This window comes from Bos indicus x Bos taurus, chromosome 1, assembly GCF_003369695.1.
Source record: "Bos indicus x Bos taurus breed Angus x Brahman F1 hybrid chromosome 1, Bos_hybrid_MaternalHap_v2.0, whole genome shotgun sequence".
Taxonomy (NCBI): domain Eukaryota; kingdom Metazoa; phylum Chordata; class Mammalia; order Artiodactyla; family Bovidae; genus Bos; species Bos indicus x Bos taurus.
The window spans coordinates 34,401,746-34,420,277 of NC_040076.1; positions in this window are offsets into that span (position 1 = coordinate 34,401,746).

Genomic DNA, 18,532 nt, shown 5'->3' on the forward strand with positions numbered 1-18,532 from the left:
GGATCCAGCAAAGACAGTGGGAATCTCCAGGGGATCTGACTCTGAAGGTCAACAGAATTCAGTTACAGAAATTCCACAAGACGACAAGGAGAAACAAACACTGGGAGAAACAGAGATTCTTGGCGGGCTCAAAGACAAACCTTGTGCGTACCAGGACCCTGTATGCAGGTGAAGAGCTAACAGTTAGAATCAGACATGGGACAATGGACTGGTTCAAAATTGGGAAAGGAGTATATCAAGACTGTATATTGTCACAGGCTTATTTAACTTATATGATTACATCATGTGAAATTCCAGGCTGGATGAATCACAGGCTAGAATCAAGATTGCCAGCAGAAATATTAACAATTTCAGATATTCAGATGATACTACTCTAATGGCAGAAAGCAAAGAGGAACTAAGGAGCCTCTTGATAAAGGTGAAAGAAGAGAGTGGAAAAACTGGCTTAAAATCAACATTCAAAAAACTAAGATCATGACATCCGGTCCCATCACTTAATTCATGGCAAATAGATTGGGAAACAATGGAAATAGTGACAGATTCTTCTTGGGATCCAAAATCACTGCAGATGGTGACTGCAGCCATGAAATTAAAAGATGCTTGCTCCTTGAAAGAAAAGATATAACAAACCAAGACAGCATATTCAAAATCAGAGACCACTTTACCAACAAGGTCCATATAGTCAGTTCAGTTCAGTTCAGTTCAGTCACTGAGTCATGTCCGACTCTTTGTGACCCCATGAATCACAGCACGCCAGGCCGCCCTGTCCATCACCAACTCCCACAATTTAACCAAACTCATGTCCACTGAGTCAGTGATGCCATCCAACCATCTCATCCTCTGTCATCCCCTTCTCCTCCTGCCCTCAACCTTTCCCAGCAACAGGTTCTTTTCAAATGAGTCAGCTCTTTGCATCAGGTGGCCAAACTATTGAGTTTCAGCTTCAACATCATTCCCTCCAATGAACACCCAGGACTGATCTCTAGGATGAACTGGTTGGAACTCCTTGCAGTCCAAGGGACTCTCAAGAGTCTTCTTCAACACCACAGTCCAAAAGCATCAATTCTTCGGCCCTCAGCTTTCTTTATAGTCCAACTCTCACATCTATACATGATGACTGGAAAAACCGTAGCAGGACTAGACAGATCTTTGTTGACAAAGTAATGTTTCTGCTTTATAATATGCTGTCTATGTTGGTCATAACTTTCCTCCCAAGTAGTAAGTGTCTTTTCATTTCATAGCTGCAATAACCATCTGCAGTGATTTTGGAGCTCATAAAAAATCTGCCACTGTTTCCACTATTTCCCCACCTATTTGCCATGAAGTGATGGGACCAGATGCCATGATCTTAGTTTTCTGAATGTTGAGCTTTAAGCCAACTTTTTCACTCTCCTCTTTCACTTTCATCAAGAGGCTCTTTAGTTCTTCTTCACTTTCTGCCATAAGGTTGGTGTCATCTGCATATCTGAGGTTATTGATATTTCTCCCAGCAATCTTGATTCTAGCTTGTGCTTCCTCCAGCTCAGCGTTTCTCATGATGTACTCTGCAGATAAGATAAATAAGCAGGGTGACAATATATAGCATTGACGTACTCCTTTTCCTTAAATGAAACCAGTCCGTTGTTCCATGTCCAGTTCTAACTGTTGCTTCCTGAACTCATACAGGTGAGTTCTCAAGAGGCAGGTCAGGTGGTCTGGTATTCTCATCTCTTTCAGAATTTCCCACAGTTTATTGTGAGCCACACAGTTAAGGCTTTGGCATAGTCAATAAAACAGAAATAGATGTTTTTCTGGAACTCTGCTTTTGGATGATCCAGTGGATGCTGGCAATTTGATCTCTGATTCCTCTGCCTTTTCTAAAACCAGCTTGTACATCTGAAAGTTCATGGTTCACATATTGCTGAAACCTTGCTTGGAGAATTTTGAGTATTACACTACTAGCGTGTGAGATGAGTACAATTGTGTGGTAGTTTGAGCATTCTTTGGCATTGTCTTTCTTTGGGATTGGAATGAAAACTGACCTTTTCCAGTCCTGTGGCCACTGCTGAGTTTCCCAAATTTGCTGACATATTGAGTGCAGCACTTTCATAGCATCATGTTTCAGGATTTGAAATATCTCCACTGAAATTCTATCACCTCCACTAGCTTTGTTTGTAGTGATGCTTCTTAAGGCCCACTTGACTTTGAATTCCAGCATGTCTGGCTCTAGATGAGTGTAAGTGATCACAACATCATGATTACCTGGGTCATGAAGATCTTTCTTGTATGGTTCTTCTGTGTATTCTTGCCACCTCTTCTTAATATCTTCTGCTTCTGTTAAGTCCATATCATTTCTTTCCTTTATTGAGCCCATCTTTGCACAAAATACTCCCTTGGTATCTCTATATTTCTTGAAGAGAACTTTAGTCTTTCCCATTCTATTGTTTTCCTCTATTTCCTTGCATTGATTGCTGAGGAAGGCTTTCTTATCTCTCTTTGCTATTCTTTGGAACTCTTCATTCAAATTTGTATATCATTCCTTTTCTCCTTTGCTTTTCACTTCTATTCTTTTCACAGCTATTTGTAAGGCCTCCACAGACAGTCACTTTGTTTTTTTGCATTTCTTTTTCTCTGAGATGGTCTTGATTCCTGTCTCCTGTACAATGTCATGAACCTCGATCCATAGTTCATCAGGCACTCTGTCTATCAGATCTAGTCCCTTAAATCTATTTCTCACTTCCATTGTATAGTCATAAGGGATTTGATTCAGGTAATGCCTGAATGTTCTAGTGGTTTTCCCCACTTTCTTCAATTTCAGTCTGAACTTGGCAATAAGGAGTTCATGATCTGAGCCACAGTCAGCTCCTGGTCTTGTTTTTGCTGACTGTATAGAGCTTCTCCATCTTTGGCTGCAAACAATATAATCAATCTGATTTTGGTTTCGACCATCTGGTGGTGTCCCTGTGTAGAGTCTTCTCTTGTGTTGTTGGAAGAGGGTGTTTGGTATGACCAGTGTGTTCTCTTGGCAAAACTGTATTAGCTTTTGCTCTGCTTCATTCTGTACTCTAAGCTAAATTTGCCTGTTACTCTAGGTGTTTCTTGACTTCCAACTTTTGCATTCCAGTCCCCCATAAAGAAAAGGACATCTTTTTTGGGTTAGATCTAAAAGGTCTTGTAGGTCTTCATAGAATTGTTCAACTTCAGTTTCTTCAGCATTATTGGTCAGGGCATAGACTTGGATTACTGTGATACTGAATCGTTTACCTTGGAAACAAACAGAGATCATTCTGTCGTTTTTGAGATTGCATCCAAGCACTGCATTTTGGACTTTTTTGTTGACTATGATGGCTACTCCATTTCTTCTAAGGGATTCCTGCCCATAGTAGTAGATATAATGGTCATCTGAGTTAAATTCACCCATTCCAGTCCATCTTAGTTTGCTGATTCCTAGAATGTTGACTTTCACTCTTGCCATCTCCTTTTTGACAACTTCCAATTTGCCTCGATTCATGGACCTAACATTCCAGTTTCCTATGCAATATTGCTCTTTACAGCATCGGACCTCGTTTCTATCACCGGTCACATCCTCAACTGGGTGTTTTTGCTTTGGCTCCTTCCCATCATTCTCTGGAGTTATTTCTCCACTGATCTCTATTAGCACATTGGGCACTTACCAACCTGGGGAGTTCATCTTTCAGCATCCTATCTTTTTGCCTTTTTGTATTGTTTATGGGATTCTCAAGGCAGGAATACTGATGCGGTTTGCCATTCCCTTCTTCAGTGGACCACATTCTGCCAGACCTCGCCAACATGACCCATCCATCTTGGGTGGCCCAATACGGCATGGCTTAGTTTCATTGAGTTAGAGAAGGCTGTGGTCCATGTGATCAAATTGGCTAGTTGTCTGTGTTTGTGGTTTCAGTCTGTCTGCCCTCTGATCCCCTTTCTCAGTGCCTACCATCTTACTTGGGTTTCTCTTACCTTGTACATGGGGTATCTTTTCACAGATGCTTTGTTGGAGCAGCTGCTGCTCTTTATCTTGAATGTGGGGTAGCTCCTCTCAGCTGCTGCTCCTGACCTTGGATGTGGGGTATCTCCTCACGTCTGCCGCCCCTGACTTAGACGTGTGTAGTTCCTCTCAGCAGCTCCTCTGCCACTAAGCTATGGTTTTTCCAGAGTCATGTATGGATGTGAGAGTTGGACTATAAAGAAAGCTGAGTGCCAAAAAACTGATGTTTTTGAACTGTGGTGTTGGAAAAGACTCTTGAGAGTCCCTTGGACAAACAGGATATCAAGCCAGTCAATCCTAAGGAAATCAACATTGAATATTCATTGGAACGAATGATGCTGAAGCTCCAATAATTTGGCCACCTGATGCAAAGAGCCAACTCACTAAAAAAGACCCTAATGCTGGTATAGATTGAGGGCAGGAAAAGAAGTTGGCACCAAAGGATAAGATCAGATCAGATAAGGTCAGATCAGTCACTCAGTCGTGTCTGACTCTTTGTGACCCCATGAATCGCAGCACGCCAGGCCTCCCTGTCCATCACCAACTCCCAGAGTTCACTGAGACTCACGTCCATCGAGTCAGTGATTCCATCCAGCTATTTCATCCTCTGTCATCCCCTTCTCCTCTTGCCCCCAATCCCTCCTAGCATCAGAGTCTTTTCCAACGAGTCAACTCTTTGCATGAGGTGGCCAAAGTACTGGAGTTTCAGCTTTAGCATCATTCCTTCCAAAGAAATCCCAGGGCTGATCTCTTTCAGAATGGACTGGTTGGATCTCCTTGCAGTCCAAGGGACTCTCAAGAGTCTTCTCCAACACCACAGTTCAAAAGCATCAATTCTTCGGTGCTCAGCCTTCTTCACAGTCCAACTCTCACAGCTATACATGACCACTGGAAAAAACATAGTGTTGACTAGACGGACCTTTGTTGGCAAAGTAATGTCTCTGCTTTTGAATACACTATCTAGGTTGGTCATAACTTTCCTTCCAAGGAGTAAGCATCTTTTAATTTCATGGCTGCAGTCAACCTCTGCAGTGATTTTGGAGCCCAGAAAAATAAAGTCAGACGCTGTTTCCACTGTTTCCCCATCTATTTCCCATGAAGTGATGGGACCGGATGCCATGATCTTCATTTTCTGAATGTTGGGCTTTAAGCCAACTTTTGCACTCTACACTTTCACCTTCATCAAGAGGCTTTTGAGTTCCTCTTCACTTTCTGCCATAAGGGTGGTGTCATCTGCATATCTGAGGTGATTGATATTTCTCCCGGCAATCTTGATTCCAGCTTGTGTTTCTTCCAGTCCAGCGTTTCTCATGATGTACTCTGCATATAAGCTAAATAAACAGGGTGACAATATACAGCCTTGATGAACTCCTTTTCCTATTTGGAACCAGTCTGTTCTTCCATGTCCAGTTCTAACTGTTGCTTCCTGACCTGCATACAAATTTCTCAAGAGGCAGATCAGGTGGTCTGGTATTCCCATCTCTTTCAGAATTTTCCACAGTTTGTTGTGATCCACACAGTCAAAGGCTTTGGCATAGTCAATAAAGCAGAAATAGATGCTTTTCAGGAACTCTCTTGCTTTTTCCATGATCCAGCGGATGTTGGCAATTTGATCTCTAGTTCCTCTGCCTTTTCTAAAACCAGCTTGAACATCAGGAAGTTCACGGTTCACATATTGCTGAAACCTGGCTTGGAGAATTTTGAGCATTACTTTACTAGCGTGTGAGATAAGTGCAATTGTGCAGTAGTTTGAGCATTCTTTGGCATTGCCTTTCTTTGGGATTGGAATAAAAACTGACCTTTTCCAGTCCTCTGGTCACTGCTGAGTTTTCCATATTTGCTGGCATATTGAGGATAAGATTATTGGATGGAATCACTGTTCAAGAGAAGTTAGTTTGAGCAAATTTTGGGTAACAGTGAAGGATGGGGAAGACTGTCATGCTGCAGTCCATGGGGTCAGAAAGAGTAGGAGACAGCTTAGTGACTGAACCATATCAACAATTGAAAGCAATATCCACAGAAATCAGATGAGGAAAATAAATAATGGTAATCCAACCCGGAAAGGAAGAAATAAAACAATCACTGTTTGAACATAACATGATACTATACATAGAAAATATTAATGATACACCAAAAACCTATTTTTAACGAACTGAATTCATCTGTAGGATACAAATTTAATATAAACAAATCTATTGTGTATCTATACACTAACAATGAACCATCAGTGAATTATCAGAAACAGATATTAAGAAACCAGTCTTCTTTACCATCATATCAAAAAGAAGAAAATATTTAGCAATAAATCTAACCAAGAAGGTAAAACACTGGTGCAGAGAAAACTATAAGAACTGATGAACTGAACATGAAAGTAACAAATGAAAAGATATTCCATGCTTATAAATTACAAGAATTAATATTGTTAAAATGGCCATTCTACTCAAGGCAATCTATAGATGCAGTGTAATCCCTAACAAAATGCCAATGTCTTCATTCACATAACCAGAACAAATAATTTTAGATTTTACCTGGTAATACAAAAGAGCCTGATTAGCTCAAATAATCTTGAGAAAGAACAAAAAAGATGTAGGAATCATGCTCCCTTATTTCAAAGTATAGTACAAGGTTATATTAATCAAGATTATGGTATTGGCACAAAAGCAGACACATATCATTAGAACAGTACAGACAGCCCAGAAATGAACCCATACATAGATGGTAAATTAATCTATGACAAAGGAGGCAAGAATATACAATGGGAGAAAGATAGTCTCTTCAATAAATGGTTGATGGGAAAAGTAGACAGCTACCTTCAAATATTCAAATTGGACTACTGTTTCACACTATATATAAAATACACTCAAAATGTATTATAGACATAAATATATGACCTGAAACAATAAAATTCATAGAAGGAAACATGAGGAGTACACTTTTGACATAAATCTAACAATATATTTTTTTTTAATATGTCTTCTCAGGCAAGGAAAGCAAAAGTAAAAATAAACAAATGGGACTACATCAAATGTTGCATAGTAAAGGAAGCTACCAATGTAATGAAATAGCCACCTACTGAATGGGAGAAGATATTTACAAGTGATATACTTGACTGTTGTTTAGTTGCTAAGTTATGTCCAAGTCTTCTCAACCCCATGACTGTAGCACACCAGGCTTCCCTGTCCTTTCATTATCTCCCAGAGTTTGCTCAAACTCATGCTGATTATGTCAATGATATCATCCAACCATCTCATCCTCTGTTGCCCCCTACTCCTGCTTTCAGTCTTTCCAGGATCTTATCCAATGACTCAGTTTTTCCTATCAGCTGGCCAAAGTATTGGAGAAGTTGTAGTAATCTAAGAACCTATCTTAGATTAGAGACAAATGTCTTAAATTTTTTTACTTATATTTGATATGCGCTATTGTTGTCTAGTAGATTCCTTTTAAATGTTTAACAAATTCTCTTAGTTGTAGTATTCTAGGCACTTTGATAATAGACATTGTTTACAAAATAATTTTCTATATATGGAGATGATAATTTTTGAACATTAAAACAACTCTAATTTCTGGCTATATTAACTTTGAATGTACTTCTAATACAATTTATTTGATAATTTGTATTTTTACATTTATTTCCATGGGTGAGTTTGACGTGGTATTTTTCTTGTGATATCATTCTCAAGTTTTAGTATCAAGTAAATTCTGGTTGCTTCCATGTCCTGGCTATTATAAACAGTGCTGCAATGAATATTGGGGTACACGTGTCTCTTTCCCTTCTGGTTTCCTCAGTGTATATGCCCAGCAGTGGGATTGCTAGATCATAAGGCAGTTCTATTTCCAGTTTTTTAAGGAATCTCCGCACTGTTCTCCATAGTGGCTGTACTAGTTTGCATTCCCACCAACAGTAAGAGAGGGTTCCCTTTTCTCCACACCCTCTCCAGCATTTATTGCTTGTAGACTTTTCAGCAGATGAATGGATAAGAAAGCTGTGGTACATATACACAATGGAGTATTACTCAGCCATTAAAAAGAATACATTTGAATCAGTTCTAATGAGGTGGATGAAACTGGAGCCTATTATACAGAGTGAAGTAAGCCAGAAAGAAAAACACCAATACAGCATACTAACGCATATATATGGAATTTATAAAGATGCTAACAATAACCCTGTGTACGAGACAGCAAAAGAGACACTGATGTATAGAATAGTCTTATGGACCCTGTTGCAGAGGGAGAGGGTGGGAAGATTTGGGAGAATGGCATTGAAATATGTATAATATCATGCATGAAACGAGTTGCCAGTCCAGGTTCTATGCACGATACTGGATGCTTGGGGCTAGTGTGCTGAGACAACCCAGAGGGATGGTATGGGGAGGGAGGAGGGAGGAGGGTTCCGGATGGGGAACACATATATACCTGTGGCGGATTCATTTTGATATTTGGCAAAACTAATACAATTTGTAAAGTTTAAAAATAAAATAAAATTTTTAAAAAAAGAAAAAGAAAATTCTGTTTTAATAAAATGAACTACGTGCTGAGGAGAATTTGTTGTGAATTTGGTTTTATTTCATTTAAAATGTAAATAAAAATGATTTTGTTGTTAATCTACAGTAATATCAGGAGGAAAGTCCTTTGTTCAGGTTTTCTAGTCAGTCACAGTGGGGCTTGGTTCCAAATATTTATTTTTCCATTCTCAGGACCAGACACTATATAGAAGGGAAATACGTGTCAATGTTCTTAAAAACACACCAACAACTTTGACCTAGAAAAATACAGAAATTCATTTTGAGAAAGACTATATATTCTTAAATACTGCAATAGAATATGACCAAATATCATCAATTCAATAAAACTTGGATTTTACACACATACAGATGCATATGGGCTTCCCGGGTGGTGCTCGTGGGAAAGAATCTGGTTGTCAGTGCAGGAGATGTAAGAGACACATGTTTGATTCCTGGGTCTGAAAGATCCCCTGGAGTAGAAAGAAATGACAACTTGCTCCAGTATTCTTGCCTGGAAAATTTCATGGACAGAGGAGCCTGGCAGGCTACAGTCCATGGAGCTGCCAAGAGTTGGAACACAACTGAGCAACTGAGCACACATACAGATACATATATATATATAAAATAAGATATGATTGCATAACTGAACAAAGTGGCTATAAAATGATATGTAAGTTCAAAACAATTTTTTCTAAGATGTGGCTATGCAGAAATGCATTAAAATGCTGACATTTATATAAAAATATAAATAGTTTTTTTCCTGGATTATTAGATTATGAATGATTGTTACTTTATTTTATTAAATATACTTTATAGTATGATTTATGTCACTTATTAAATTTATTATTATGTTAGAAAAATCAATAAAGCTCTTTTCATGATTTGAAGCTGTAGTGAAAATATATCATTTTGAAGACTAGTTATTATTTTTTTACTGTAGTTTTAGGAGTATAATTCATATTACTTTGTGAAAGTTACAGCAGAACAAAGTTTGGCCCATTATGAGAAATTATTTTCTAATAATTATAGCCTAGCAAAATGGTCTGGCTTATGAGTCTTTGGGAACTTTAGTCAGCGTTTCTACAGAACACAGAAAGAATCACTTTGCTGGAAAGACTAAATTTCCTATTTTAATATTGAGGGCATGCTTGCGTATACACACATTTACCTATACATACACACATATACACCTATACATTCACACACATACAATATTCTATACCACTTGAACACTTTTTCATGACATGTACACAGTAAGTGAAATACAAATAGATTTTGTAAGCGATAGCAAAAGAGCCAACCAAATACTTTTTCTATAGTTTTTCTTCCTTTTAGAAGGAAATCCTTTGAAGAAATCATTACAGTCCTTGAACAAATATGATCTCTAGTTACAAACATTTGGCACCTCAGAAAATTAACAATAAAGGTAGTTTGGTTTTGAATGTGTGGTGATCTAAACTTTAGAAATTATGTGATTCACTTCAGAGCACATATGCTAAAATTAAAAACGGAGAAAATGTATGAGATAAGACTTAAATACATTACGTCCTCTTTTCCTTCTATATTTTCTTTGAATTGTTTTATATAAGCTTGTGATAAATTTTAAGCAAGAAAAATCCCATGAATATTTTTAAAGCTACAAATATATTCATGAAAAAAATGGAGCTAAATGGAGGATGAACAACCCATTTTCATCTGTATTTGTCTGGTATTGACATCAATTTGCTAATCTCTAATATCAAATACTGTAAAATAAATTTACAAAACCTCCCACAAACTGCCTAGAGATTGGAATGCAGGGCGAGACAATGCATTTAAAGAAAATTCAAGATAAGACTTTAGAAAAAGAGATAACTTTTCAGTCGAGTTGCGAAGATAAATAAACAGAGGAGATAGTGTTTTGATAACCTAAAAAACACTTCTGAAATGAAAAAGGAAAAAAGATTAACACTGATTTTGAAAAATATTATATGTAGTTTGGTTTGACTTTCAGTTTCCCAACTTTAGATCACGCTGATAAGATTTCACACACATTTAATAGTAAATCTATGTTTAATACTTATAAGTAGAACAGGAAAAACAAAATTTAAACTCCTTGCCACAAAGATAAAAAATTGTACAATTGTTTCATAATTTACTGTGTATATCTTTGGTTTTAAGCAATTAAGGCAATTTATTATAATATAATAGTACTATTAATACTAAACCAACTTCATTGATTGAAAGGGGAGATCCATAGCTTTTATCCAGATAGAAGAGTTAACACAGGACAGCCTGACACATTCTACTTGTCAATACTTTTTATACTGTTTTAGGAAGAACTTTAATTTAGCAGACATGATCAATAAGCATTAGATTTGTCATATGCTAACAGTGACTGAGAGATTTCATATGTCCCTTTGTTATTCTGAGGAAGATATTTTTCACTCACTAAGGAGGATGTGTGCAAGTGGATTCTAAGACATGCAGCAGACGCTTGTACTCTGGATAGAGAAGACTTTTTTGCTTTTGTTTCTTGCCTCCATCTCCCTGCTTAGAATTCCTTCTAGCTTTGATCATTTCCTCTGTCTTTCTCCTGAGACCCATTGTGGTGCTTTGCAGATATAAGTGTCCCTGTACATATTTCTTACACTTTTGGCCTGAAAAGGTGAGGTTTTCTATCTTCAGTCATTCCTGAACACCCTCAATAACGATCAGCACAAGCTTTCACTGAAAATGGAAAATAAACCTATCACTGAGATTCTCTCTTTTCAAGACTCAGGGTGCTCTTATTTTCCTCTAGACCCAGTAAAGGAAGTACAAGAGTAAAATGTTCAGTGCAACTTGCGTCGGTGCTTGGGAGTGGCTTTCAGGTCAATTCAGAAAACAAGTGAAAATGACACCTTTATACCTACAGACAGGCAAGCTACAGTCCATGGCATCACAAAGAGTCAGGCACAACTGTGCTACTAAGCTTACACAAACCTACAGATCCTTCACTGAAGGGTTGTGAAACAGCTCTCCAAATGTTCATATGTCATAGAATTGATTATGTGAGTCAAAATTTTTACTAAATTATAGAATTGAAAAGCTATTATCAGACTGAATGTTGGTTAGATTTATTAATGAAAATTGCATTTTCGTTTTATGCATACAGAAACAATAACACAATTAAGGTATATGACATTATGATGCAAAATATATTTCTTACCCTAGTCACAGTCATAAAGGACTGAAAGCCATTACTTTAGGACATCCTCCATTGTTGAGGTGTTCAATGTAGTAGCTACCAGCCACATGGGACTATTTTTTATTTAACTTTAAATTCACTGAATTTAATAAAATGGAGAAATCAGTTTCCTAGTCTTACTAACCATATTCCAAGTGCTCAGTATTTACATGAAGCTATGGTATTAGACAACTCATATATCAAATCTTTTCATTATTGCAGAAAGTTCTATTGAATAGTGCTGCTCTAGAAACAATCCAATGCTAAATTTATAGTATTTTCCATATGCATAATCTATACACAATAAAATAATGTCTAACAAATAATGACACTTCCTTTGAGTTTGTCTTTTGCTGCTATAAATTTTAAGCAATAGTGCTTAATTGGATGAATAGATATTGTTAATCTATACAAAAGAATACATTGTTTTAATTAAAATATGTTCAGTACCTCAGTCACATCTGACTCTTTGTGACCCCATGGACTGCAACCCACCAGGCTCCTCTGTCCATGGAATTCTCCAGGCAAGAATACTAGAGTGGGTTGCAATTTCCTTACAATTAAAGTATGGCAAGACACAAATATGGCAAGAATACAGAGAAGAACTGTACAAAAAAGATCTTCATGACCCAGATAATCATGATGATGTGATCACTCACACACAGCTAGAGTCAGACATCCTGGAATTCAAAGTCAAGTGGGCCTTAAAAGCATCACTAGGAACAAAGCTAGTGGATGTGATGGAATTCCAGTTGGGCCATTTCAAATCCTGAAAGATGATGCTGTGAAAGTGCTGCACTCAATATGCCAGCAAATTTGGAAAACTCAGCAGTGGCCACAGGACTGGAAAAGGTCAGTTTTCATTCCAATCCAAAAAAAAAGGCAATGCCAAAGAATGATAAAATTACTACACAATTGCACTCATCTCACACGCTAGTAAAGTAATGCTCAAAATTCACCAAGCCAGGCTTCAGGAATACGTGAATTATGACTTCCAGATGTTCAAACTGGTTTTAGAAAAGGCAGAGGAATAAGAGATCAAACTTCCAGCATCTACTGGATCATCAAAAAAGCAAGAGAGTTCCAGGAAAACATCTATTTCTGCTTTATTGACTATGCCAAAGCCTTTGACTGTGTGTATCACAATAAACTGTGGGAAATTCTGAAAGAGATGGAAATACCAGACCACCTGACCTGCCTCTTGAGAAATCTGTATGCAGGTCAGGAAGCAACAGTTATAACCAGACATGGAACAACAGACTGGTTCTAAATAGGAAAATAAGTACATCAATGCTATATACTGTCACCCTACTTATTTAACCTGTCTGCAGAGTACATCATAAGAAACCCTGAGCTTGAGGAAGCACAAGCTGGAATCAAGATTGCTGGGACAAATATTAAAACCTCAGATATGCAGATGATACCACCCTTATGGTAGAATATGAAGAAGAACTAAAGGGCCTCTTGATGAAAATAAAAGAAGAGAGTGAAAAATTTGGCTTAAAGCTCAACATCCAGAGAACTAAGATCATGGCATCTGGTCCCATCACTTCATGGCTACTAGGTGGGGAACCAGTGGAAACAGTGTCAGACTTTATTTTGGTGGGCTCTAAAATCACTGCAGATGGTGATTGCAGCAATGAAATTAAAAGACGCTTACTTCTTGGAAGGAAAGTTATGACCAAACTAGACAGCATATTAAACAACAAAGACATGACTTTGCCAACAAAGGTTCGTCTAGTCAAGGCTATGGTTTTCCAGTGGTCATGTATGGATGTGAGAGTTGGACTATAAAGAAAGCTGAGTGCCAAAGAATTGATGCTTTTGAACTGTGGTGTTGGAGAAGACTCTTGAGAGTCCCTTGGACTGCAGGGAGATCCAACCAGTTCATCCTAAGGGAGATCAGTCCTGGGTGTTCATTGGAAGGACTGATTTTGAAGCGAAACTCTCATATTTTGGCCACCTGATGCAAAGAGCTGACTCATTTGAAAAGACCCTGATGCTGGGGAAGATTGAGGGCAGGAGGAGAAGGGGACGACAGACGATGAGATGGTTGGATGGCATCACTGACTCAATGGATATGGGTCTGGGTGGACTCCGGGGGTTGGTGATGGACAGGGAAGCCTGGCATGCTGCGGTTCATGGGGTCGCAAAGAGTTGGACGTGACTGAGCAACTGAACTGAACTAAACTGAAGACACAAAACTATGAGGCTGTAACAAATAACGGTTAGAATCTGGACTCTGTGGTTGGGCTGCTCAGATTTAAAACCACTGTCTACATGGGTAACTTTTCAATAAGTTTACTTATTGAAAAAAAGAAAGTGAAGTCGCTCAGTCATGTCCAATTCCTTGTGACCCCATGGACTTTAGTCTACCAGGTTCCTCCATCTGTGGGATTTTCAGGCAAGAATACTGGAGTGGGTTGCCATTTCCTTCTCCAGGAGATCGTCCCAACCCAGGGACTGAACTTAGTTTTCCTGCATTGTAGGCAAACACTTTACTGTCTCAGCCACCAGGGAAGCCAGAGAAGCCACCATGGAAGTTTGCTTATATTTAGGAAAAATTCTTTTCCTCATGTCAACCAGGTTCAACAATAATTTTGCAAATATTTCATCATTAAATGAAAGTGGATAATTATCATCTTATTTTCATTATTAAATCAAATACAGAGGCATAGCAAAACACATGAAGACACAGGATTCATGTGATAAGATAAGCTTCAAAATGAATAGAAGAGTGAGAATTTGTTTTATATATATTTCTATTCCTCAATTGGTCCACAAAACAATTGGTCTATTTTACTTTGCAGAAAGTAATTTTTTGGATAAACTTGTAAAATACTATTGAAATGTGTTTATATATGCCATATGTCTGAAATGATATTTCCTCACTGATTCTGACTACATTTTAATTACATATATTAAGAATAAATAAGAATGCCTTCCTTTACTGTGCTATGAAGATCCAAACTGAACTATATACACGTATCCATTGTTTTTTCTAAGTGGCCCCAAACTTATGGTATGAATTTCACAAAAAAACTCATCACTTTGGGTTTGATTTGTGTTTCCTTGTTTCTCTTCATGAAGCTACTAGCAGAAGATCTGGTGATTGGATACCTACCAACAAAAACTGGGCTAGATCTTCACAATTCTAAAAAAGGCTATAATTAAATAGTCTTAGAAGTTATTCTCCATTCTTATGGGAAGAGCTAGGCCCATTGGAATTTTCTCTACATTATTTAGCTTGACCTCTTCTTTGAGAAATAGAATAATTGCAGGTCTGAATACATCCAACTAGTGGGATATTAGATGTAACCTATGGCTTCCCTGGTGGCTCAGATGGTAAAACATCTGTCTGCAGTGTAGGAGACCCAGGTTCGATCCCTGGGCTGGGAAGATCCCCTGGCGAAGGGAATGGTAGCCCACTCCAGTATTCATGCCTGGGAAATCCCATGGATGGAGGAGCCTGGTGGGTTACAGTCCATGGGGTCGCAAAGAGTTGGACACAACTGAGTGACTTCATTGCACCATACTTCACCTTATCAAGGCTTCTATAGAGGGAACATGTTAAGTATAACAAAAATTGCTGCAGTCCAGAAATATAATTGAAAGGAAGTTTTTGGAATTATATTAGCAAGATATAGAGAACAGTTCTCCCAGTTCAGAATACCACATATACCAAATAAAACGTGAAGATAAGACTTGCTTTTGTTTTAAAGAATGAGCTGGTGGGAAAGGAAGGAAAACAAATGGAGGAGAGAAATAGAGTTCCAAAGGATGAAGGGATATTGAGTAGTATTTGCCCAGATGACATCTGCCAAACCCTAGTGGTTTAAATATGGCATCAACTTATAATATGCACATACGTGGAAGCTATGATAAAACCCTGGGTATAAGGGAGAATGAAAGGTCAGGCCAGGGATCGCTCTTACTGTCAACATACACACACACAGGATTCTTTGACATCACAGTGAGCACACCTAGAAAAAACTAGAAAGCAATAAGGTGCTTAATTTCCTGTCTTCATCTTGGCTCTAAGTAAAACAGAAAAAAAAGTTTTGATTTTCTTTTTTATCAATCATTATCTTGTTGGTTTGCAAATATTATATCAGATCACAGGTTTGTAAAAAAAAAATCTATCTATAGATTTTGTCATGTGGCAGAATTTTAAGTAAATTAGAGATGAACACAATTATTATATATAAAACATTAGGCTAATTTATTAAAAAGATTCAATATATAAATCATTTTGGAGGATATTTGGCTTGATTAAAATACTGGCTTTGTTTGATAGAAATGCTAGTCATATGTTGTCCCAAATTATACAGTTAATTAGAAAGTATCTTAAGGAAATTTAGAAATAGTAAATATATTCGTTTAGCTTTTGTGGGTTAGAAAGTTTTAGCTGGAATGAAAGTCTACTTGATGTCATTAATTTGGGAGATACTAATGTATTGAGGACTGTGACCCTTGAATAATAGAGTAGTTCATTCTGTTTTTGCATTTCAAGATTATGATTTATGCATGTCCTTGTGCTAGATAGCACTAAGCATTGCTCCTTCATTAGTGGTTCCCACTGAAAGTTATGTTTATATTCAAAAATTCTGCCCTGGGATGGATCATATTGTGTGAGAAATAATTACAGTGCAAAAGTGGAGAGCCACTGCTTAAAATGTATTAGAAATTATCTGCTTGATGTGCCTCCCAGTTTCCATAGTGTGATTCTGTCTAATTATCCCTGGGGATCTACTAGACTCTCTGACTATTAAGCAGATAATTTTTTAACACTGGGAAATATTTATTTTAAGTTAGTTATATTGAAGTAGATGTTATAAGAAGAGTATTTCTTAATAAAATTTAGCTATTTAAGGACACCTGAGCACTATCTATTAATTTGGTCAATCAATTGATGGTACCAGGACACCCCTATGACCCTGAAATATAGTTGGACCACATAAAGTTAAATTCCTGTTCTCTCCAATGTTAAGGTTGCTAACTCTAATAGACCATACTTTAGAGACTGGTTATTATTTTAGATATACCAATTACTGCAGCAAAGCTTTACAAAATTCCTGGTTAACCTCACTGAGGACAGGTTGATGGATGGAAGCAAAGTTCAACTCAATTTACATGTCTGAAATCTCTGTGCACATAATAGCTCTCTTTGGTGTGCTCACTTAGCTTTTGAAAACATTTTTAAAAGCTCTGCTATTTAGTTTTCTGCTAATGAGTACAAGAGCACTAGTGGCTGCCTTTATTATCTAATTACTCTGTCCAGTTGTTAAGATTTTGGAAGCATTTTGAGCTTAGTGTTTTTGCACCAGACTGGGAACTTAGGAGATTTTTTAATTAAAAGTAGAAGACAAATGTTTATACCTAAATTATCTTTGAAGTAAATGGACTGTTCACAATTGTTTATGAGCACAACAAATATTTGAAAATTTCTTAGTAGCTTATTTTTAGTGTGTGAAAAAACAGATTAGGAATAAGTGGATTAATGGAAGATAAGTATTGAGAAAAGAGAAGGAAAACTTTAGAAGGTGCCAAATTAAGTGGACAAAACCAAGATTTTACATGGATGTGAAAATAAAGATAATACATTTTAAAATTATTCTAACAAATATATATCCTGCCTTGTTCAAAAGAAGACCCCAAAATGTGAATTTCAGGCAGCATTCAAAAGTACAAATACTGTGAATCAGATTTTTTTGGTTGAGAAACAAAACAGGTTAAAGATAAAATCAAGTCCAAAAGCAATCCCCAAATAAACAAAAACACAAACAGAGCACACAAAATCAAACATTAATACATAAAATATGGCCATAGGTCATTCATTGTACACTTGCTAGATTTTAGCTTGCAAGCAACCAGTGAATATAAGGAATCCAAATGTCCCAATGTTCCAAAGATGAACACAAATTGATTTCACATGATTATTCCTCACTGTGTTATGTGAAATACAGTTTTCCTGTGAGTAAAGAGGAGTTACAATGATGACAAATGTGCAAATATTGTAATTGTAATAGAGCTATGATGAGTTTCAAAGTGATGTATTCAATATCTTTCATAAGTCATCCATGACCTGTGTCATACAATACATTCAATGAAATAAGGTAATCCTAGGTGGTGGAAATTGAACAGTATGGCTCTGGTGTACATTCTTTGATGGAATGTCTTAATGCAGAAAACCAGATTAACACAGGGTGAAGTTTTTTAAACTCTACTCTTTAGATCCAGAGAAAGCCAAGTTTTTGGTAATTAGGATGAAGGCTGTCTACTTGCACTCCAACTAAGACCATCCTACCTTCATCTCTATTACACAGTGACTGTTTACTCAAAGTCTTGTTAGAACAGAGTATTCTAGAGCATAATTTTTTAATCACTAATGTAAATTGATTGATAAATGAGTAGAAAGGTTAAATCTCATTCAGGCAATATTCCCTAGAGGTTATCCATTTCAGCTCAGTTTTGATAAGGAGTAAATAGAAGTGAATTGAGTTTATGCTCTTTGGCATCTATGTGAAAACAGGTCTGTGTTGTACTGGAAAAGAATGGAGTCATATAATTCAACAATCACCTAAGCTCAGAATAGATTTCACTTCCCCTTATGAATATTGATAAGGCTCAAATGGAAAGACCACCCATTAATAGGACAAGATTTTCCTGAAAAGAAAAAGAAGTTTGATGTCATGCCAACTCTGAGGGTCAAACTTCTAGGCAATATGTCATATTGTGTTGTATTTAGTCACTCAGTCATGTCCAACTCTTTGACACCCTATGGACTGTAGCCCACCAGGCTCCTCTGTTCATGGGGATTTTCCAGGCAAGAAT